At 36.7% G+C, this 24,820-nt stretch overlaps 1 protein-coding gene and 1 non-coding gene across 14 annotated transcripts in view; both read left to right on the top strand.

The window, feature by feature from the left end:
* Positions 1 to 24,820, top strand: part of GULP1 (GULP PTB domain containing engulfment adaptor 1) — a 262,224-nt gene that overhangs the window by 56,509 nt on the left and 180,895 nt on the right. The gene's annotated exons all lie outside the window — the stretch shown is intronic.
* LOC131751661 (U1 spliceosomal RNA) lies at positions 13,871 to 14,028 on the top strand. The gene has a single exon (XR_009334234.1). It is a non-coding gene; the product is annotated as a U1 spliceosomal RNA (small nuclear RNA).

The raw sequence follows: 24,820 nt of genomic DNA on the forward strand, positions 1-24,820 counted from the left end.
GTTCAAGATGATAACATTGTTTAAGATGGCTTGAGCTGAGATCAAGGTAAATCCATGTGATGAGCAGTTGTGTTATAATGGGATGGTTGGCTTGAGCCCAAAAAGAATTTTCAAAGGCAATGCAGAAATCTTCAGGTCAATGGGACTTCCTGGGGAGTCAATTAATGCTTCCAAATGTTTATCAAAGTAGTTATTTAGTGGATGCTAGACTCAAGTGTACACAAAATTCTAATGAAGACTAATAACAGAGTCTTAAAAAAAACAAAAACAAACGAGACAAGGCTTGTAGGTTTTTTTGGACAGCCCTCATAATCCATAGTGAGTATTTGATAAATCATAGTATTAAAGAATGTTTTACATTTGTGGAGTGCTTGTTCTTTATAAAACTCTATAATCAGCATTATTGCTTTTGATTCACAGCACAGGTGACCCATAGGCAGAGGAGGCGTTGCTATTGTATTATTCCAGATTAGGAAATTGAAGCTCATAAATGTTAGTAAGTAATAAAAGCTGACATGTTGAGGGCTTGTTATGCACCAGGCATGGAGTTCAGAAATTTACAGTTAGTTTATCTTCAACACTATCCCATGCTATAGCTATTATTACTCGGATTTTGTGGTTGATAATATTGAGAAGTGGTTAAGTAACTTATCCAAGTGTACATGACTGATAAGTGAGTCATGACTCAAACCAAGGTGGACTGACCCAAGGACAGTTGGAGCCTCTGTGTAATGTTGTACTGCTTCTTTAGGCTCTTTACACATGAGTTTTCTTTCTTCTCTGTGGCTCTTATAACTTCGCATTACAGTAAACTATCAGAAACAGTGTGTTACATAATACAGTTATCTAAATACCCTCAAAAAGGTCAGTGGACTAAATATAGTCATGCTTTTAATTGGCACATGGGTAATTTTAGTGTCCAGTCAGTGACTGGTTCTTCTCACAGGGTTTTTGTTTGTTTGTTTTTTATATTGGAGAATTAAAACAGATAGTATCTATTGAAGTGAATCTTGGAACTTGTTATCAATTGGAGTCAGTATATGTTTTTCCTTTGGAAATATTCTAGATGTAATAGATACCAAAGGAAATAAAATTCACTGTAGAAGTGATTCATCATGAAATGTTTGAGAAACACATGATCAATTTATACAGCACTTGACAAACTTGTTCTTTTTTTAAAAATATATATTTATTTTATTTATTTATTTTTGGCTGTGTTGGGTCTTCGTTGCTGTGTGCGGCTTTCTCTAGTTGCGGCAAGCGGGGGACTACTCTTCGTTGCGGTGCGCGGGCTTCTCGTTGCAGTGGCTTCTCTTGTTGTGGAGCACAGGCTCTAGCCGCACAGACTTCAGTAGTTGTGGCACATGGGCTTCAGTAATTGTGGCTCCCGGGCTCTAGAGCACAGGCTCAGTAGCTGTGGCGCACGGGCTTAGTTGCTCTGTGGCATGTGAGAACTTCCCGGACCAGGGCTCGAACCAGTGTCCCCTGTGTTGGCAGGTGGGTTCTTAACCACTGCGCCACCAGGGAAGCCCCAACAAACTTGTTCTTAAGGATACTTATTTTAATGAAACCGTTAAAAGATATATTATGGGATATATCAATATTATATAACTATTTCTCTGATTTTTTTTTTAATTTAAATTTTTTTTTTTTTTTTTTTTTTTTTTTTTGTGGTACGCGGGCCTCTCACTGTTGTGGCCTCTCCTGTTGCGGAGCACAGGCTCCGGACGCACAGGCTCAGCGACCATGGCTCACGGGCCCAGCGGCTCCGCAGCATGTGAGATCTTCCCGGACTGGGGCAGGAACCCATGTCCCCTGCATCGGCAGGCGGACTCTCAACCACTGTGCCACCAGGGAAGCCCTCTGATATTATTTTTAAATATATCTAAGAAAAATGCTGAACACGTTGTGCAATAATCTGCTTTTAATAGTTAATGGGTCATACCCACTATGACAGGAAGTCAGCTGGTCAAATGTGTAACTATTGACTGGGACATTAGCCCATGTGCTGCTTTTACCAACTAACAGCTTCCGCTGGAACATGTAGTCCATTCAGTGATTGCTGGCGTATGCTATGAATCTTGCCTCATGATTTGCATGTAGTATCATGCTGATATTACTCAGTGGTTAATGTAGGGTAAACATTCATTTGTATAAACAGCAACTGTTGTTCTGTAGAGGTGGGAAAAGAAGGAGGTTTTAGATAAAAGCTTAGTCTTGAATTGGTTTTCCAGTCATATCTGAAACAACATCATTGGAATACTTGAAAATGAGGAGATATGATTTTTTAAAAAAAAATTATTTTGGAAATAATTATGGTGTTAGAAGAGTTGCAAAACTAGTAAGAATTTCCATGTACCCAACACCCAGCTTCCCCTCTGGTAACATCTTGTATGACTGTACATTATTGTATATTAATAAATAATCGCAAGAAATAGTTGCCTGAGTATCAACCAGTTTTGCAAATATTGAAATTTAATACCTGTTTCTCCATAATAGATGAAAATTACTGAAACTTTCTGATACACCAAAAAGGCAAATATTAAAGTCCATCTCAAAAAGAAAACTTGTTTACATTTTATCTTAAAAAAATAAATTAATGCAGAATGCATTCAAAGTTTTGTTGTTTTTTTGAAACTTGCACTTTCCAAAGAAACAAAGTCTCTACAAATGTGTCATTCTAATGTGCCATAATCTATTTATGCATTTTTCTATTGACAAGCATTTAGGTTGTTTCTGTTTTTTGTTTATTTTGAATAATGCTGCTGAGAACATTTGTGTATAATTATTTTCTGTGGACATATGTTTTCAATCCTCTTGGATATATACCTCAGAGTAGAATTACTGGATCATATGATAACTCTGTTTAGTATTTTGAGGACCTGCCAAACTGATTCCCAAAGTGGCCATTCCATTTTATAATCACCCCAGCCATGTTTGAGGTTTCTAATTTCACCTTATTGTTGCCAACAGTTCTTAATGTCTATCTTGTTTATTTTAGCTACATTAAAGGGCATGGAGTAGTATCTCTTTGTGGCTTTAATTTGCATTTCTCTGATGACTAATGATATTGAACGTCTTTTCAAGTGTTTATTGGTCATCTGTATATCTTTGGAGAAATTTCAATTCAGATCCTTTGCTCAGTTTTTAATCGAGCTGTTCTCTTATCAGATGTATGATTTGCACATATTTTCTGCCATCCTATGGGTTTCTTGATGTTGACCTTTGAAGCACAAAATTTTTAAATTTTGATGAAAACCAATGTATATATTTCTCTTTTGTTGCTTTTGCCTTTGGTGTCATATCTGAGAAACCATTGCCTAGATCAAGGTCACGAAAATTGACTCCTAAGTTTTCAGAGTTTTATAGTTTTAGCTGTTACATTATGGTCTATAATCCTTTTTTTTTTTTTCTTAAAATTTTTTTTTAAAGCTGTTGCATTTTTCATTTTATTTATTTATTTATGGCTGCGTTGGGTCCTTGTTGCTGCACGTGGGCCCTCTCTAGTTGTGGAGAGCAGGGGCCATGCCTCACTGTGGTGCACGGGCCTCTCACTGCCGTGGCCTCTCCCGTTGTGGAGCACAGGCTCCAGGCACATGGGCCCCAGTAATTGTGGCATGCGGGCTCAGCAGCTGTGGCCCACGGGCTCCAGAGTGCATGCTTAGTAGTTGCAGCTCACGGGCCTAGCTGCTCCATGGCATGTGGGCTTCTCCCAGATCAGGGATTGAACCCATGTCCCCTGCATTGGCAGGCGGATTCCTAACCACTGCGCCACCAAGAAGTCCTTATAATCCATTTTGAATGGCATTTTGTATATAGTATAATGTAGGGGTCCAGTTTCATTCTTTTGCCATTTGTACTAGCACCATTTGTTGAAAAAACTATTCTTTTTTATTTGGCTTGACACTTGCAGAAAAGCAATTTACTATAAATGAAGGGTTTATTTTTGAACTCTCAATTCTACTCCATTGATCTATATGTCAGTGTTATGTCAGCACCACACTGTTTTAATTACTATAGCTTTGTAGTAAATTTTAAAATTGGGAAACCTGAGTCATACAACTTTTTTTTTCTTTTTCAAGATTGTTTTGGCTATTCTGGGTTCTTTGTACTTCTATGTGAATTTTGGCATCAGCTTATCAATTTAGCAAAAAAAAAAAAGGCAGCTGGAATTTTGAGAGGGATTGCATTAAATCTGTAGATTAATTTAGAGGAATTGCCATTCTAACTTTCTTAAATCTTCCAATCCATGAGCATGGAACATCTTTCTATTAGTCACAGATTCTTTAATTTCTTTCAGTAATGTATTGTGGTTTTTGGTGCACACATCTTGTACTTCTTTTGTTAAATTTATCCTTTACTAATCTTTTTGTATTATTAAAAATAGAGTTTTTTCCTTAATTTCATTTTCAAATTGTTCACTGCTAATGTATAGAAATAGAATTGATTTTATTATATGTATCTTTCTGAACTCATTTATTAGTTTTCAAAAGTTTTTGGTTGTTTCTGTTGGATTTTCTATATATAATATTTTGTTGTCTTCTGTGAATAGAGATAGTTATGGTTCTTCCTTTCTGTATTATTGTGTTCAGGCCACTGTATCAAAATACCATATGGCTTAAACAACAGACATTTATTTTTCACAATTCTAGAGGCTGGGAAGTCCAAGATCAAGGTGCTGCAGATTTGATGTCTGGAGAGGGCCCTCTTTCTAGCTTGCATATGGCTGCCTTCTTACTGGATCTTCACATGGTGGAGAGAGATCTGGTGTCTTCTTATAAAGACGCTAGTCTCTTTGTGGGGCACCACCCTCATGACATTTTCTAAAACCTAATTACCTCCTAAAGGCCACACTTCCCAACACTATCACATTGGGGAGGTTAGGGTTTCAACATATGAATTTTGTGGGGAGTGGAGGGACAAAACATTCAGTCCATAACACTTTCCAAACTGGAAGCCTTTTAGTTCTTTTTCGTAACTAATCTTGAAAATCTGATTTTTATAGTATAATATATATATAATAATATTTAATTGTAACAGGTTTTAAAAACTACAGTTATATTCATTTGGACATCTGTTTCAGCCCATATTTTCAGTACAATAGTGGATGAACCTGGAGAGAAAATTGTCTTCATTTTGCCAATACAGTTGTCAGCAAAAATTTTGAATGCAACATTATTTCCAGGAATTTGTAGGCATTGTGGAAGTTAAAAAAAAAAAAATGAGGTTTGTCCGCAAACTTAATTGTATAGAGAAGCCAAGTTCAACATGCTTGAAATACCTCCAAAGGAAATGTAATACCAAATACAAATTCAATGGATATTAGGAAAACTAAACCATTGCTGAGGTAAATAACAAAACTATGGAAATGGCAGAATACAACCTCATTCTTTTAAAGAATTTGGCAATGAAGGTGAATAAAGCAGAACTTATTCAACATAAAAACTGGCATGAATAAAGTCAGAGTGTAGGGAAATTTTTTTTAAAAGTTCTATTCAACTCTAAAACAAACAAATCATGAAGAGGATAGAATATAGTTTGAGGAAGACTGAAAAAAAAAGAAGACTGATAATACATATTTTGTAGTAAGACAGATATAAAGAGGGTAATTTAATAAAAATTAGAGACAAGGGTGAGAACTTCGGGGAGACAAGAAAACAACTCTTGGTGAAAGATTGATCATGGCAGAATGAAGTGGAGGGAATGGCAAAAATTACTGATATTGCTAACTAATAATATGAGCAGAGGTCTTGTGAATTGTTCAAAGTCCCAAAGCTGTGAATGGCAGAGCTAGGATTTAAAACAAACCTTCTGACCCCAACCCTGCTGCATTTCAGGAGTAACTATGGAGGTTGTGGACTTTATTACACTCCCCAAATCTCCAATAGCATATTATTGGTCCAACCCATGTTTCTCAATAGAGTTTTACATTTTTTACTGAAGTGTACCTCATAATAGAGCAGTGTGATTTCTTTACAAATTCTAGAGGCTATGGCAGAAGATGCTCATGAAAAGTAGGAAAAAATAAAAGATTGAGCATTTATACTAAAAATTTACATGAATGTGTTATAACACATAATATGCAACTGCTGTTTTTGTTAGCATCATGTGACCCTGTCATACCAATTTGGATTCTCATGGCTAATCATACTGCAGGAGCAAAGTGTAACTGATATATTGTACTCCCTTTCTGTCATTTAATGTGAGAATTCCTGTACATTATGCATTCATTTCTTCACTTACTCGGCAATTATTTTCGTACATGACACTGTATGTCATGTCTACTACATCCCAAGCTCCATGAAGAGAAATTAAGGCTTTGGGAAAAGAAAAAGGCAGCTTGCTTCTTCTACTAGCTAAAATTTTCTTAACTATCCCCAGCCTTTCAGTTGGGGTAACATTGCATCCCTACTGGCCAAGGATAATCTGACTTTGTACCAGTTGCCCTGGTACCCTGTCTAATTAGCTTTCTTCTAACTTTCAAAAGTGTCCCAATTTGGGTGGTCAATTATATGGTTACCCTTCAGGTAATACATATAAATGCATATTTCAGTAGAATTTCAGTTTGAATGCATATCTCCAATCTTCAGCATGGCTTTTGAGCTGAAATGGAAAATGTTAAGTATATGAATGACACAATTCTACAGTAATTATAGATTGAACTCCAAGAAAACAATCCAGACTAGAGGTGAGGAAGTTCAGTAATTCATAGAACAGGACAACACTGATTTAACACTTATGGAATATAGTATATTCTACTTTAAATAAAACCAGTTAAATAAAACCTTTATCTCCCCCTTTCAGTCGATTGCTAAGGTTTTAGCAGAAAGTGAGATGAGTTGCTTTTGTGGGCAAAGACTGGTGATAAGCTGTTAACCTGGCAAAATCCATGAGGTGATAAAAAAGAGTAAGGATACAGCTTTTAATTAACATTCTTTGTTTACAGGGTAGAAAATCCTTTACTAGGCTTTTTACGTGAATTGTTTTAGGAAAAGACTTGGTAGAGACAGGGAAAACTGGGATTAGTAATAGGAAATGCTAAATAAAAAAATGAATGCTAACGTTCACCAAGCATTCACTATATGCCAGGCACAATTTTAAGCGCTTTACTTGTACTAACTCATTGATCCACACAAGCCATGATGGTATTATTTTAACCCCATAAATGAAGAAAATGAGGCACAGATTAGTTAACTTGCAGGGCCACTCAATTGGCATTTAAACCAGACACTCTGGATCCATAGGCCACACTTTTAAATATTGCCTGTACTTCTCATATGTTTGTAGGTGCCTATTTACACGTAATAATCATGATACTATCTTACATTTTTAGAACACTTTGTAGTTAACAAGTCCTTGTCTGAATATTCTGTCATATTCTCTCTCTCTCTCTCTCTCCCTGCCAGTCTCACTCACACACACATACACAGGCACATGCACACACAGGTATAGGCACAGATCCTGTGAAGCAGAGCACATTAAGATATCCCATTTTACAGATGAGATATATTTATGTGGTTTGTCCAACGTTGTTCAGTTAAGAAGCAGTGGTGTTATGCGACCACCTAGAGGGGTGGGATAGGGAAGATGGGAGGGAGGCTCAAGAGGGAGGGGATATGGGGACATGTGTATGCATATGGCTGAGTCACTTTGTTGTGCAACAGAAACTAACACGGTATTGTGAAGCAATTATACTCCAATAAAGTTCCATTAAAAAAAAATGAAGCAGTGGAACAGAGGTTGGCTCAAGCTTAGTTCTTCATGGCCTACCAACTTGTCATTCTACAGTGTAGGGATCACATGTGCACATGCTGAAATCTTTGTCACATTGGACCCTGGGAAGAATCCTTCTTGGCAACAGAAAAATGGAAAGAGCATGTTCATCAGCCTTTTATCTTTGGATATTTTCCCGTACTAAAGTGACTTTATAAACTTACGTGCTGATACAATGAACCCTACAAGAATAGACTGATAGTTCACTTCAATTTCCCATCTGTGAAATAGTGGTAATGTTAGTACTTACCTGTATACTTGTTGTCAGAAATAAAATAACTAACGCATTTGTAGAGTACACAAAACAGTGTCTGGCACTCTGTTGCTATTCTCATGTTATTAATAAGGACTGAGTTTTTAAAAAGGTGGGCAGGTTGTGAGAAATCATCCTCACTACTGGAAATAACTCCCAATGCTCAGGCGCCTCTGATGTCTGGAAAACAACATAATGTTTTTGTGCTAATTATGAAGAGATACTGTCAATGACCAACATGTATTTGAGGAAAGACCTCTGTGCTGTGAAGAGTTTGAAGAAATACAAAATGTATTTTAGGAAGTTCATTTCCTCAATGAGTTCATACTTTTCCATCAATTAATAATACATTATTTTCATCAGGGCCTGCAAAGGGTAGGGGGGCTGGCAATGGAGAATTGATGTTTAATGGAGTATAGAGTTTCAGTTTTGCAAGATGAAAAGAGTTCTGGAGGTGGTTCCACAACAGTGTGAATGTACTTACTACTGAACTGTGTACTTAACAATGGTTAAGATGGTGAATTGTATGTTATGTATATTTTACTGGAATTAAAAACTTAAAAAAAGAAAAAAAATATTTTTTTAATCTTACGCAATCTTACTTTCACATTTCATTCAAGCACACATTTGTGGAAGTTAAAAAAGACACACAGGAATAAGCATCACATGAATCAGGAAGTTATCAAATAACAAAATTGTGTCTGTAATAAAGGAGGCTTGACAGATAGCCCTTCCCACCATCTCCCACCCCAAAAGACCGAATAGAAAACTGATGTAAAAGGCTGATGAGGAGAAATAGGATAGGCAAATATGTCATCAAAGGAAAAAAAAGTACAAATAGAACACAGTTAAAAAATTCAATAGTGAAAAATCCATTCTGTAAACCTGAGAAAATGCCATACTTGGATTATTAGGTCTTATTGATATTTTTATATTTTACTTACCTGGGTGAAAAAATATTGTTTCTTTTCCTCCTGTTTTGTTTCTTTTCCTTTCCTTTTACTCCCTCCCTCCATTTCTTCTTTGTCAAACTACCCAGTCAAACTTGATTTTGCAAAAGGTGCTTTATGCTTTGTTTTTTGTTTGGTTCTCTCAAGCTAGTCAGCTAAGCAATGAGATGTTTATTGTGCCACAAAAAAAGTAAGAACAACTCTCAGTCTTTGAGCAAGTGTGTTTGTAAAGCATTGACATGGCCATTTTCACAGCAGAGCAAGTAAGCGAATTAGGGTATTCTCTAAGGTATTCTTGTCTGTGACTCTTGTATTTTAGTATTGTTATCACTGTACTTGACAATTTATTTGCATGTATTTATTTATCTATGTTAAATTAGAAACTAAGTGAAATATTTCTAAAGTCTTTTAACCCATGTTACTAATCTCTGAGTGTGTGTGTGTGTGTGTGTGTGTGTGTGTGTCTGTTTATTTACGCCGCTCACAAATTCACATCAGCCTGTGCACTGAAGAAGCAATAAATGCTAAGTGGCAATTCTTAACATATTGGGATCATAGGTCCTTTTGAGAATATATTCAAAATACCTATGAAAACACCTAATATTGCATGCAATTTTAGGTCATCTAGGAACTTTTTGGAACACGTTCATGTAGCCTGTGAACTACTTGGACACCCAAAACCCTCCCAGACTAAGAGAAAATAGAAAATAGAATGAAGACCTTGTCAGGGATTCAGATGAATAACTTTCTAGACCAGGAAAGAGCAATTAATTGCTTTAAGTGATGAAGTTTTTAAAAATTTGCCTTTAGAATACATATTGTGTGGTCTTATTACATAGTTATGTAACATTTAGAAAAGTAAAATTACTTTTTTATATACTTATATGTATTTGATGAATCACGGTCTCTTTAGTTTTGTATATTTATACCATTAACTTACATTCATGTATATAAACATGAATCCCTGATACACAGTATGATTTGAATAAAAATTTTCACTTTTAAACATGTTTAGTTAATTGGCAGTATGGTTCTGAAGATGGAGAAAATCTTTTTTCATTTTATCAAAATTCAAAACCTTCTTTGTAGCCTTGTATCTTCATAAATTTTATTCATCAGGATCCACGTATTGGTAAGCAGGTGAAATCTACCCAGTAAGATCAGCCAAGAAGATTAATTAATGTTATACGTCCTAGATTAGAAATATACATTTCATCAATGTGTATACTGGGATCTATTGGGGGGATCTACCACCACCATAAAGTGGTGGTAGATCACACTTTTGGGTTGTGTTTTAGGTAGGCTAGTGCTTTGAAGTACCGAACAAAAGGACAAACCAACTTGGCACCAGGAAGTATTGTATCTGTATATGTTTTCCTTTTGTAAGATGTGGCTTAGGACAAATATTTCTTGATAACATTATGCAAATTGTGGTAAAAGGAAAGAAAAGGAAATAGAAATATCTGAAGGAAAACAGTTATGTTATTAAAGCAAGAGATAAATTGAAAAAAAGATTTAGTATTAATAATCTAGATTAAGAAATATTGGGGAAAATATTGAATAGCTTCCTGCTACTGTAGTTCTAAAAGGGTTGCTTCTTACAGAAGGAAGATGACAAATAAAATAAAATCAGGAGTTAATACATGGAGTTGAAAACTAAACCACTAAATTTACCTGATTGCCTAATAAATTATTTTCCATTGAATATTAAATTTAGGGTAAATGAATAGTAGTTAATATTTTTTGAGGTGATTGGAAAAAGGATAGAAAGGATATGTTTATTTTTAATAATAATCATAAGATCCTAAAACAAAGTTATGGGAGAAAAGCTATAAAATCACAAACAGATAAAAGGATGTATATATATCTTACATGGTTGTTTTTCTGATTATTTTTTTCCTTACATATTATGATAGAAATAAAAAACTTTTAGGAGACATTTAATAACATTAGAATAGAATTTGCACATTATAAAATCTAGGACTGCTTACTTCTTGCACAGTTTTACATGAAGAAAAGTAAAGAAAAATAAGCTTGTTTCAAATACCATCCTTTGTAACGTTCATCGTTTGATTAAAATCATGAACATTGGCCTTTTTTTTTTTCATCTGTAAGGTTTTATTTCTTTTTTTTAATATGAGGTATAATTGACAGAAAATCAAATTAGTTTCAAGTGCACAACATATTGGTTTGGCATTTGTATACACAGTGAAATGATCGCCACAGTGTCTAGTTAATATCCATCACGATGCATAGTTACAGAATTTTTTTTCTTGAGAACTTTTAAGAGCTACTCTTTTCACAACTTTCAAATATGCAATGCAGTTTTATTGACTATAGTTGCTGTGCTGTACGTCTCTGTGACTTATTTATTTTATAACTGGAAGTTTATACCTTTTGATCCCCTTCATTCATTTTGCCCACCGCCCACCTTCTGCCTTTGGCAACGACCAGTCTGTTATCTGTAATCTACGGCCTTGTTTTTTTTCTCTTTTAGATTCCATATGTAAGTGAAATCATATGGTATTTGTCTTTCTCAGCATGAGTTATTTCAGTTAGCATAATGCCCTCAAGGTCCAACTATGTTGTCTCAAATGGCAAGATTTCATTTTTGTCTATGGCAGAATATATACATCACATTTTCCTTATCCATTCATCTGTTGATGGACACTTAGGTTGTTTCCATATTTTGGCTGTTGTAAATAATGCTACAATGAATATGGATGTGCAGATATCTTTTTGAGTTTTAGTTTTCTTCAAATAAATACCCAGAAGTGGAATTGCTGGATCATATAGTAGCTCTTTTAATTTTTTGAGGACCCTCTATGCTGTTTTCTATAGTGGCTAGACCAATTTATATTCCCACCAATAGTGCACAAGGGTTTCCTTTTCTCCACATCCTTGCCAGCATTTGTTATCTCTTGTCATTTTGCTAATAGCCATTCTAACAAGTGTGAGATGATATCTCATTGTGGTTTTGATTTGCATTTCCTGATGATTAGTGATGCTTGAGCATCTTTTGGACGTCCATTTCTAATCAGAAAACATTGAGTGATTGATACATTTAAAAAATAAGTGATCAGTCTAGCATTTTAGTTATATAGTGGATAATGGACTCAACTATATTCTTTTGGCTTTTAGGTCTTTTTATTTTGAGAAGAGAACCACAAATTCTTTTTGATTTTTTTAAAAATACCAACACAGTTACAGGACAGTTACAAAGATGTATTGGAAGGCTTATCAATGATAATTTTCTTTATGGATAACTTTAACACTTTAAATTGGATTTGGATGCCAAAGAAATACATAAAAATTTCAAGTATCTATTACCCTGCTCTCACTTCCTTATATATTTTTAAACATTAATTTTTTCTTTCACCAGGTATGTGTTGAGTTACAATTATGTGGCAGGCATTGTACCAAATGTTGGAGATATAGCAGTGAGCAAAACAGATGTAGTCACTGATAATTAATTGGGCTCCAGAGTGAGCCTAATACAAGCTATGGAGGAGAAATAAATGGTGCTATGATTATGTTTAACAGTCCTTAAAATGAGTGAAAACACTGACATAAGCTATTATCTACTAACTCAAATTATCTATCGATCTAAACCAAATTTTTAGAACGTTTTTCTCCTCTAGCAGGTTAATAAATAAATTTCCTGTTATGTTTGTTTCATGATTCTACAACCTGCAAAATCAAAACCTTTAATTGGGTTGTGATCAATTTTGTCTCATAGAAAAATTTGTCATTTCTTTTTTATAAATTTATTTATTTATTTTTATTTATTTATTTTGGCTGCATTGGGTTTTTGCTGCTGTGTGTGGGCTTTCTATAGTTTCGGCAAGCAGGAGCTATGCTTCCTTGCGGTGCACGGGCTTCTCATTGCGTTGGCTTCTCGTTGCAGAGCATGGACTCTAGGCTTGCAGGCTTCAGTCGTTGTGGCTCTCGGGATTAGTTGCTCTATGGCATGTGGTATTTTCCTGGACCAGGGATCGAACCCGTGTCCCCTGCATTGGCAGGTGGAGTGTTAACCACTGCGCCACCAGGGAAGTCCCTGTCATGTTGTTTTAAATAAAAGTGGTGGTGAATAAAAATGGCTTAATAGTTATGGATATAAGGTGAATTAAAAATTGATGCCCATTTAGTATTAATTTTAATTTTCCTGAAGAGAGGTGACAGGCCTAAAATAGTTGATTGTTCCTTTTTCCTTATAATTTTAGAAGGAAAATACTTTGTTTTTTCACACGACATTAACAGTACTATAGAACTTGTATTTGCAAATGATAGAACCAACAATGGATTAATTTCCAAAATATACAAACAGATCATACAACTCAGTATCAGAAAAACAAACACCCCAATCAAAAAATGGGCAGAAAAGATCTAAACAGACATTTCTCCAAAGAAGACATACAAATGGCCAACAGGCACATGAAGAGATGCTCACAATCTCTAATTATCAGAGAAATGCAAATCAAAACTACAAAGAGGTGTCACCTCATTCCAGTCCAAATGGCCATCATCAAAGAGTCTACAGATAATAAATGCTGGAGAGGGTGTGGAGAAAAAGGAACCCTCCTACACTGTTGGTGGGAATGTATTGGATTGGCCCAAACATTTGTTCGGGTTCTTCCATAAGATGTTACAGGAAAACCTAAACCAACTTTTTGACCAACCCAATACATTGTTGCAGCCACTATGGACAACAGTATGGAGGTTCCTTAAAAAACTAAAAATAGAGATACCATATGATCCTGCAATCCCACTCCTGGGCATATATCCGGAGAAAACTATAATTCGAAAAGATACATGCACCCCAGTGTTCACTGCAGCATTATTTACAATAGCCAAGACATGGAAGCAACCCAAATGTCCATCGACAGATGAGTGGATAAAGAAGTGGTATAAACCGTGATTACAAAGGTGGTTTTCCCAGGGTGAGGCTCATCCATTGCACTGTGGGTGTGCTGACCCCTGTGGTTTCCCCAAATGTGGGAAACTTGACTGCATAGTTGTGGTAGTGGGGGACTGTGTTCACGCTCTCCCCTGAAAAAAAAGTGGTATATATATGCAATGGAATATTTCTCAGCCATAATAAAGAGTGAAAAATGCCATTTGCAGCAACATGGATGGACCTACAGATTATCATACTAAGTGAAATAAGCCAAAGACAAATATCGTATGATATCACTTTTATGTGGAATCAAAAAAAAAAAGATACAAATGAACTTATTTACAAAACAGAAAGACTCGCAGGCATAGAAAACACACTTCTGGTTACCAAAGGGGAAGGGTGGGAGGAGGCATAAATTAGGAGTTTGGGATTAACATATACATACTACTATATATAAAATAAATAACCAACAAGGACCTACTGTATAGCACAGGGAACTATACTCAATATTTTGTAATAAACTATAAGGGAAAAGAATCTTAAAAAAAAATGTGTGTTTAACTGAATCACTTTGCTGTACACCTGAAACTAGCACAACATTATAAATCAACTATTCTTCAATACGAAGAAAAAAAAAGTGAACTCAATTTGAGATGTTGCTTATACATTGGTAAGCTTTAGGAATTGTGCAAGGTGATTTGTCAGAGTCCTTATCACAGAAAGGAAAGAAGAGGTAAGTAAATAGAGTAGGAAAAATGTTGGGGGCTAGCTAAATGTGGAGGCTTTCAGTGTTTATTTTGTGATTGTTCCATATTTTATGACTATAGTTGCTTTAAAAATATCTTGATTATCAAGCTTTGTTAACATTTTGTAACGAGATGTGAACTCTTCAATGTCGGAGAATTTTGTTTCTCCCTTGGAGATAAGCTCTGCTGCCTCTCGATCTTCAATTCTCTTTGACTGACATCCTGTAGTTAGTGCCTCATGGGTTTACGCTGATGATTTTTACAGTTCATTCTCAGATTCTCTAGTTATGATCTTATAAAGTATCCCTCATGACTAAAAAGAATGTATTCTGACCAAAACAGGCTTCATTTCTACTCTGAACTGCTAATAAATTTCAAACAGAAAGCTCTTCAATCCCAACCCAAAAAGTCTATACTTAGCATAGCTTTTAAAGAATCCTGATTGAGCACTGTAAACAACTCTATGTTTTTTAACACTGATTTTTCAAGCAGTGTAAATTTCCTCTGCTAGAAACATTCCAAGGTTTTCATCACCTTTTCTGGCACCAAATCTTGGATGTGTCAAATTGTGGAAAGCCCTTTGGCTCTAAGAGCTGCTTCCACCTGTGAAGCCTTTATTCTGAGTTCTTAACAGGGAGATTGATTTAATTGTTAATGTTGACTAAGTCAGTGGTGAGCCATCTGGTCTTTGGTTGGGTAGGGTGTGCACAGTGTTTGATCTCTGTACACTTGGCAGTGCGCTTGTCTGATGGGATGCTGGAGGAAGAGACTGAGTGGAAACTATTTGGCTGCTGTATTTGGAAGGATAGGAAGATAAGATCTGCTTATTTTGAGGCAGGGCAATAAGACACAAACTGCCTTCTAGAAATTTTATTGTGGAAGTTGATATTTAATTTTATTATCAAGTTATAAAAACTGAAAAGTAAGTAGCCCAAAGAACAGTCTTGGTTTTAATATATCATGAGTTACCACACACTTGAAGGCTATTGTCATTCCATGCAATCACGGAAAGAGCTCCTCTTTCATGGTGACATAAACCTGAAAACTTAATTATTTTCCCCAACAAATTAGCAATTTGAAGCTCTTTGCCTTTCTAAACTGTTTGTACTGTATAATATTGAGCAGATAACAATTACATATATCTTGGCCATTAGATATTAAGTGCTAAATATTGTATGCAGCATTCAAAACATGATCTGCTCTGTAAACGTATTTGATAGGAAGTAGGTGTCTTCATTTATGTCAATCACTCTTTCATTTATTCACTTATTATTTTATGCCCCAGACACCTTTCTCTCCAGTCATTTTCAAGAAACGCATACCTAAGCCTTATTTCATACTATTTAAGTTAGAAATGCATAGCGCCCAGGCATTTGTACATTTTAAAACCTTTTAGGGTTTATGATATAAAGAGGAAAAGCATTGTTCTACATATGTAACTGACTTATTTCTGCAGGTGGTATAATTGATGATGCCTTACTCACCTGCACATGTTTATAAACAAAACAAAACAGTGGACGGTTTATGATTCTTTTTGACACTGAACAGATGTGAATTTTATTCCCTTATTAAGTGCCTGAGGGTCTTACAAGTACACCTGTTAATTTGTTGCTTGTTCTTCTAAAGTCTTAAATTTACATTCATCGATGACTCCGGGCCTTTCACAGAAAGAGTAGCTACAGTCCTCCTAGCCATATACCAAGATATTAAATGATTGTCTTTCTTTCACAAGCCTCTGAACATTGCAGAGTGTGGATTCTTTCTCTCTATTTCTTTCTCTATTATCTGATTTAGAAGGCTGCTAGGTAATACTGGCCAAGAGAGTAGAACATTCTCTGATTCCTTTGGTGGGCACAGTGGCTTTTTCTATCAAATATGTGACAATTGAAGCATCTGGAGAATTATCACCACTTACTTCCAACCAGTTAAAGGAATAGAGTAGGTACAGAAAAAGAAACTGATGCTTAATAGGAGGTGGGCTCTGTCTAACTAAAAAAAAAAAAGCAACATGGATTTTAAAGGCAGGTGGAAGATATAGCTGTCTAAGTGACTGGAAAGTCATTTCCACTCTTCATTTCCCAGGAACAATGGAAATACTAAATTTTGAAAAAAATTATCTCCTTCCCAATTCTTAATATCTTTTCTGTTAACATCATTGCCTATTTTTTCTTCTGGAAAATATTATTTTTGTCACTTGTACTTGTGAGAATTCAGAGTTATAACATCTATTTTCCTTTGGTACTTTCAAGGGTTCATTTTTACACCTTTGAACAATTATAGTATGTCTTCGTGTGTGACATTTTTAGTCTATAGAAGGTACTTGGTGCACCTGTGGATTTGAAGATGCTTTGCAATAACTTTGTGGTCACTCAGGGAATTGAATCCATTGAACAGGAACTATTGAAAGCAATGGATATGCATCAAGTAATGGTTGATGAGAGTTGGGTTTAGCAGTGTTTGCAGGGACCAAATTATGGAGGAGTGTAAAATTTATCCTGCAGATTCCAAGGATGCACTGAAGGATGGTTAATTGGTGGGTGGCAGAATCAAGATTTGCATTTCCAAGCTATTGCTGCCAGGAGGTAGAGTAAGATCTGGGGGAAACATATGGGTAAGGAGAGTTAGTCCGATTCAAGACAGAGTGTTATTAGTGTCTGGCAGAGAGGGAATGGAGAAGATGCAATAGATTCTAGAGCTCTTTTGATAGTTAAATGGACAAGACACGGTGACAGGCTATAGGGAGTTGAGTAAAGGGGAGAAATATGATGTAACTTGAAGAGCTGGCAACATTTTCCTAGTTGAAAAATTTGGGAGCAGAGCAGCTTTGACAATCATGAAGATAAGGGCTTATTTAGACTTATGTAATTTGTGACACCTTTGGGAGCTGACTAGTGGCAATGGTCTTGCTAGTTATACTTCATATGCTTGTGTAATATTGCTTATTATAGATTGTGTTTGCAGTTTTTCAAAAGGTATATTAAAAATCTTCAATTTACATGCAGTGGTTTTAATGTATGCTATGGCTACTTATCATCTCTCTTATTCAGAACTAGCCCACCTCTCTCTGTGTTGCTCAAAAGAATCATTTGCTATAGTTAAGTAAGTAAGTCCTTGTTGTTTCCTATCCGATAATCCTGCCGATGGTGCTCAAGTAATCAGAAGCCCTTTCACAATGCTGTGCTGGCAAATACCAGAGAAATTCCTGTTGGCTTTCTTCGTGGGAGTTTGCAGTCCTGTTACATGGACGGGAAGTGCCCACTGAGAACACTTTCAGATTCCCAGGATTACCTGGGTAACTTATTGGTACAGAGATGCCTGTGGAGAGAATTCACAGAGGAAAGTCAAGATTTTACATCCCAAGCAACATGTTCGGAGTACCAGGTTCATGGTATTAGGCCCTCAGCATCTGCATCCATGTTCTAATGAAGCTCAACTCATTTGGAGTGGTCTGTCTCCAAGAAGAGAGCTCACATATTTTTATTTGTTGTAGTAACAAACAGACAATGATTTTACCTTTGTATGTAGTTAGATTTTAGTTTATATATGCAGATAAATAGAATATAAGTTACTTGAGGGCAGAGAATCTGTCTTGTTCATCATTATATCTCTATCGTCTGGACATACCCCTAACGCTCAATAAGTATTGGTTAAATGAATGAATTTTAGTTACTGGAGCAATGATTCCAGTTTCTCTCTTATCTCAGCATTTGTCTGTCTCTGTGTGAACTGACGGAAGGGATAAAGGAGAGGGCACAGGCTGGGGAAGTTGCCTTAGCCATAAGGCAGACAGTTGAGTTCCAGTGGGTGGACAGAACCATTGTGTCCAAGGTTACCTTAGACTACCTCCAGGCACTTTTGAGAAAATAGATTATCTCCAGGAGTTCAGGATGAAGCAACAGGGAGCATTGACTTATGGGTCTGACACAGCCATAGAGAATCAGATGCCATATAATACATATATATCCTGGGCTTTCACAGGTGTTTTTTTTTTGAGTTCTAGGTCAGCCCATGTCATCGAGTAGGATTTATTTATCAAGTTTTAGTTCTGGAGGTGTGACAGAAGTACAGTATTATCCTAGAAACTCAGACAGGTACCAAGTTAGTAACAGTTATATACCGAGGCCCACAGAAGGGATGCACAATTAGGAACGTGGGTGTCTATATCCTCTTACCAGAGTGGGTGGCTTCAGGAGGGAGGAGGCTGTGAGTCAGAACAATCAGCATGTCCTTCAGCCAGTAAGATGAGTGACCAACATCAATGAATGAGAAATGGAAAAGCCTATTTGCTCTCTTCCCTACTGTGCTTTGGCTCTAGAGTGGGTGGGTGGGGACCTGCAGTGAAGCCTGGGAGTAAGGATGTGGTGATGCCCCATGGCACACTGTAAGCATTCGTCCTTTGCCTCCCTTCTCCTCCCCCCGGTTGCATCCATTCATTTCTCCTTTATATTCTTTCTACGTCCTGTCCTCTCTTCTTCTCCCTTTTGACCCTCTCTTTCCCTTTTTCTCATCTTCCTTCCTTCTTCCCCCCTGCAGGATATCATTTTTAAGTATGGTAAAAATTCTGTACCTAATATTTTATAATATAGGAAAATAAAATCTAATATATAAATAAAGATAATCTAGGAAAAAAAGTATGGACTACCTGGTGTTGGGAGGTCCATAAAATTGAAAAGAATGTATTATATTTTTTACTATATTGATATAGTCTAAGCCTTGAGTTAAAGAAATGTTTTACGCGTGGCAAAGAAAATACAGAAGCCGTAGATAAATTGTGTTTGCTTTATTGTTCTTATAAAGAATGAGAAAAATCAGCACAGATTTGTTTGTTTTTGCTTTTGAATTAGCTGTAGGAGAACAGATGTCTACAAGATGTAGAGCATATTTTCATTTTTGGAGAGTACACTTTTTTCAGTGATTTGAGCTATATAAATTTGTGTGGCTTTTTTTCCCTTTTCATTGGATTACTATAATTCTTTGAGCATGTATTAATTTGATACCATTTTTTTCTATTATTTTTACAATGTTTTATATGGTGAAGTTTTGTTCATTTGTGGTTTTAAGACTGATTCCCTAGGTGACTGTTGAGCCCAGACAGAAGAGATGATGTTAGTTTCTTCTGATGCGAGGAAAAGGGCTCACTCAGGTTACTTCAGTAAGGTTATGTTTAGGAATGAAAAAGACAGGCGTCCCAGACACGTGTCTAGCCTTTAAGGGAACCCAGGGAAAATGGACTGAGATTCAGAAATGGCAAGTAACCAGTACAGCTCTGAGCTGATTGCCTCTCTGCCCCCTAGTGACAGAGTTGATTCTCTGCCACTGGAATGATGTAGCTCCCTGCCGTCAGCTTTTCCTGCTGCTACCAGCATCTTCTCTTTATATTTCTTTTTCTTCTGACTCAGTTTCTGATCACTCATAGTAGTTATTCTTCATGATTTCTACTGCCTCAGAACATCTGTTAAGCATTTTCTCCCTGCGTCTTATTTTACTGCCCCAAATAGTCTGATTCTCTTCCATGTCAGAGTTCAGAATCTAGAACATGTCCTTGATTCAGGTAAACCCACTGTTACTTTGTTTAGGTGGAGCTTTTGCACGAGGTCCCCGCTTAAGCCTTAGATGATGTAGTCTTAGCTCAGGCGCTCACTCTGGTCTCCTCAGAGGTGAAGGGTTATGCCAAGTGCTTCCTGGCAGGTTAATCTCTTAGCAGGAGGATGAGGGCAGGACCCTTATAGATGGGATTTATTGGCACGGCAGGCATTTTGGGAGAAACAGATGGCCAGTTTGTATATAGTGAGAAATTACTTTGGCACAAGGAGTGCAGTGGTTAGAGAACCCGAAACACTAGCCCAGTGACCTGCTCATCCTTGGCCCTCCATGTATTTTGGTCTTGATGAAACAATCAATAAATGAGAAATAATTGTTCCTCACTTAGTTTTAGAGGCCTTCCTTGACTCTCATTGCATATTTTATTTATCACCCTCATTTAATTCACAAATTTTTCTTTCCAACTTAATTTTCATTTACTACTTTACGGGTTATTTCAACCCATAGGTGGAGCTTAAAAATATATAAACAGCTTCGAAAGGGAGTTAAACTTATTTGATAATGGAGACATCTGTAAGTAGGTAAGGCTCTTTCAGTTTTAAAAAGTGATAAAGATTGCATCTCAGAGTGTTGTCTCTATCTTGGATAAAGTCCCTGAGCAGATACTCAAATAGTACACAGGTAACACTGGCAAAAAGCAGAGTCACAACAGATAACTCAATTTCGTTTCTTTTTATGGCTGAGTAATATTCCATTGACTGGCATGTACATATAAAAACTACCAAATGTAAAACAGATAGCTAGTGGGAAGCAGCCACATAGCACAGGGAGATCAGCTCCATGCTTTGTGACCAACTAGAGGGGTGGGATAGGGCGGGTAGGAGGGAGACACAAGAGGGAGGGGATATGGGGATATATGTATATGTATAGCTGATTCACTTTGTTATAAAGCAGAAACTAACACACCATTGTAAAGCAATTATACTCCAATAAAGATGTTAAAAAAGAAAAAGAAAAGCAGAGTCAGAATTTTTAAAATGTGAGAGGAGGTTGTCTTTAAATGCTTTTAAATGTATGTGTTACTTCTCTTTGTGTGTGTGTGTGTGTGTGTGTGTGTATGTGTGTGGTTTTATTATTATTCGTTTTTTTATTTGATTTTTGGCAAGGTGGAACTTGATAAGCTAACTATTCATAAGACTTTTCTCTCTTCTAGCAGTCTTTTGGCTGTTTCTCCCCCAAATCTTTCCTATGTATCTATTGAGCATGTACTATGTACCAAGCACAAAGAAAGTGATGCAGTTTTTAATCTAATTCAGATAGGCAGTAAGCCTGTGATTGCTGTACTTATAATCCAGCTGGCAAGATGTAAATAGGTTGAAAAGTATGGTTTCCTTAATTAGGCAGCAATTTTCATTGTGTACAAGCACCTGGTATATTCTTTCAGACTTCACACTGTGTCTTGTTTTCTTCTGTAAAAGGTTTTCTTGTCAGGTTCTAATAGACAAAAAATAAATTTCATCATTATTTCATTGATAATAAGCAATTCATAGCTTAGAATAATTTTCTCACAAAAGCATGCTTTAGCTACAATGGGTGAGGGATTTTCTTTTCCCGTATTATCAATAAAAATTTAGAGTTCACCAAAAATGTGTGAAATAAAATGACAATTAGTACCCAGGATTTTAGCTTGCAAACTATATGTGTTATCCACTAGTCATGAATAGAAAGTAGAGTTACTGAGTTGTGGTGTCTTGGTTCTGATGCTTGCAATTCATCTCTCAATATTTGACTGTATTGATTATCTTTTTGGAAAAATAAGGAAACACAGCCCTACATATGGGTAGGGTTATTTTGAAAATAAAATGTTGTTATACCAGTGAAAACATTTTGAAAAGTTAGAAGAACCTAAAAGATTAATCATCATCAGTGGCTCACCTAGTTTAAATAGATTACTATTTAGAAATCAAGAATTAAGTTAGATGCAAGCTCCTAATAAGATGACATCTATTTTTGCTTTTATAATAACAAGTTATAATATGCTTACATGCCGCCAGCCGCGGCGGGTCCTCAAAGTGCAGCAACAATCGACGAGAGGGGGTAGGGAACTGAATGCACCAAGGTATGGGATCAGAAGGGCACAAGCAACTGATGGTTGCAAGGCAAGTTTAATAACAAAGCATAGCCATATATATACCCCTAAAGCAGGGAATTTGCTTAGTCACGCCTTATCGGCATCAGCTGGTTGATTGGCTTCTCGGCTTAGTCACGCCTTATCGGCATCAGCTGGTTGATTGGCTTCTCGGCTTAGTCACGCCTTATCAGCATCAGCTGGTTGATTGGCTTCTCGGCTTCTCCCTCAAAGGCACCAATTTCCCCTCCAGGGTTGCTTTTCCTAGCTTTAGGGAACAACCAGGGACTCCCAGTAACTGAGAAGGTCCCTGGAGCGATTTGGCCAAAGGCCATCTCCTTTTTTACGTTCATAGCATAAAGTCCAGGATGCATACCAAGGAGAGTACAATCGGGCCCTGAGGCTTATGAGGGTCTTAATGGCGCCTTCCTCAGAGGGCAATGCTCGCCACACTTACATGTCTGATTCCTCTACTAGATTCGAAGCTCCATTTCTTCATCTGTATCCCGAGTGCAGAGCACTGAGCAGGTATTTAATAAATGTTCATTGGATGAATAAAACTGGGGAGGACATGAGGAAAGAACATCTTTATAACATCATAGTCTGATTATTATAAATTAGAGAACTAGCTTTCAGTCATATTTTGGAGACAGGTAAATCTTTTAAACAGGTACCTTGCTCATTGTTTCCTCTTTGCCTCAATCTATGAAACTGGAAGTTTTTTGTTTCTGTAATTTCACCTCTTTTGCTGTTGAGTCGTTACAGTGCTCTTGGTAACATCTTTGTTGATATTAAATGAAGTCTTCATTGCCTAAAAGAATGTACTGTACTGATTTGATTTTAAATGCTTTCATGCATAGCAAAAAGATGAAGACTGGTTTGCCCAGTTTTATCTAGTCATGAGTGCTCCAGAGGAGTGACCTGCTATGGCTAATACTATTACTTTCCTCATAATAATAGATTCAGAACATTAAAAGACTGCTCTTTAATCATTTACTTTTTAAAAATAAAGTGGGTTGTTTTATTAAATTAAATTAAATTAATTAACTAATTAATTAATTTTGGCTGCATTGGGTCTTCGTTGCTGCGTGCAGGCTTTTCCCTAGTTGCTGCGAGTGGGGGCTACTCTTCATTGTGGCGTGTGAGCTTCTCATTGCGGTGGCTTCTCTTGTTGAGGAGCACGGGCTCTAGGCACGCGGGCTTCAGTAATTGTGGCACGTGGACTCAGTAGTTGTGGCTCCTGGGCTCTAGAGCGCAGGCTTAATAGTTGTGGCACATGGGCTTAGCTGCTCCGCAGCATGTGGGATCTTCCTGGACCAGGGCTCGAACCCGTGTCTCCTGCATTGGCAGGCAGATTCTTAACCACTGCACCACCAGGGAAGCCCTACTTCTTTTAACTACTCACAGTTTGGAAATTAGACATAGTTGGTATTACATGTTTTTCTATTTTCTGTGGCTCAGTGTTGAATTCTAATGACATGTCTTTGCAAAAGTTTACATGCATTTGTGGACTCTGATATCACTTGTTAGAAAAGGGAAATTTGGCTGTAAATTTTACCTTTTCAGCACAAGTCATAAATGCTCCTGGAATACATCTTTTTTGTTTTAAGATCTTTATTGGAGTATAATTGCTTTACAATGGTGTGTTAGTTTCTGTTTTATAACAAAATGAATCAGCTATACATATACATATATCCTCATATCTCCTTCTTGCGTCTCCCTCCCACCCTCCCTATCCCACCCCTCTAGGTGGACACAAAGCACTGAGGTGATCTCCCTGTGCTATGCGGCTGCTTCCCACTAGCTATCAGTGGTTTTACATTTGGTAGTATATATATGTCCATGTCACTCTCTCACTTCGTCCCAGCTTACCCTTCCCCCTCTCTGTTTCCTCGAGTACATCCTCTACATCTGCGTCTTTATTCCTGTCCTGCCCCTAGGTTCCTCAGAACCGTTTTTTTTTTTTTTTTTTTTTTTATTTTAGATTCCATATATATGTGTTAGCGTATGGTATTTGTTTTCCTCTTTCTGACTTAACTTCACTCTGTATGACAGACTCTAGGTCCATCCACCTCACTACAAATAACTCAATTTCATTTCTTTTTATGGCTGAGTAATATTCTGTTGTATATATGTGCCACATCTTCTTTATCCATTCATCTGTCGATGGACGCTTAAGTTTGGAATGCATCTTTTTTGGCTTAGTAATAGGATCTGCTCTTTGTATAGTCCTTTACAGTTTTGAAAGTGCTTTCATACATAACTCCTTTGCAAATACCCCAGGAGAAAGGGAGGATAAGTGTTACAGGCAACTTGTTACAACTGCTTTGTAGGTTACTTTGACCTAACTTACCTATAAAATATTTAATTGTCAAATAAAATTAGACTTGACCTAATTATGTTGACATTTCCACACCTCTTACTATTCCCATAAATCTGTGAACCAAGAAAACGCTTGCTGTATCTATGCTATATTATATCATTGGGTTTTGAGACCTTGTGCCTCAGGAGATTAGGCTCAGATGAGTTGAT

This window comes from Kogia breviceps, chromosome 2 (genome assembly GCF_026419965.1).
Source record: "Kogia breviceps isolate mKogBre1 chromosome 2, mKogBre1 haplotype 1, whole genome shotgun sequence".
NCBI classification, from domain to species: Eukaryota; Metazoa; Chordata; class Mammalia; order Artiodactyla; family Physeteridae; genus Kogia; species Kogia breviceps.